This window comes from Cyphomyrmex costatus, unplaced genomic scaffold (genome assembly GCF_001594065.2).
Source record: "Cyphomyrmex costatus isolate MS0001 unplaced genomic scaffold, Ccosl1.0 scaffold289, whole genome shotgun sequence".
NCBI classification, from domain to species: Eukaryota; Metazoa; Arthropoda; class Insecta; order Hymenoptera; family Formicidae; genus Cyphomyrmex; species Cyphomyrmex costatus.
In genome coordinates, this window is record NW_017277008.1 from 116,448 (window position 1) to 116,928 (window position 481).

Consider the following 481-nt stretch of genomic DNA (forward strand, 5'->3'; position numbering starts at 1 on the left):
GAATTCCGTTGCTCTGTAATTTCTTTGTCCGAGCGTAACATCTTAATTTAGTGCGAAGAGTGGCACGCTCTCTCGTGCCTGGCGTCCAACGAAAATTAGTACGGCTCGAATGTCGTAGCACATAAAATTTAAGGAAGAACCGCACTTTTGCTAATTATATTATTGTGTCCACCTTTTTGAGCTATCGCGTAAAAGGAGCAGCGGATGAAGTGACGAAGTTGTGCCGTTCCTCAAAAGTACGGTCACAATACACATTAGAAGTATAATAATATTTTGCGCTTTCTTAAAAATTAATAATATTTCGTCACTTGAATAATAATAATACAATGTAGACGGCTATCATGAGAAAGAACTGTCTTTCATATGATTGTTCTTAATATATAATCGTTGTAAAATAAAACAAATATATACTTGAAAATTGACGAAAGCGAGATAGAAAGTTTTAATACAGTTTAGTGCAGCGACAAAGCATAAATCAATA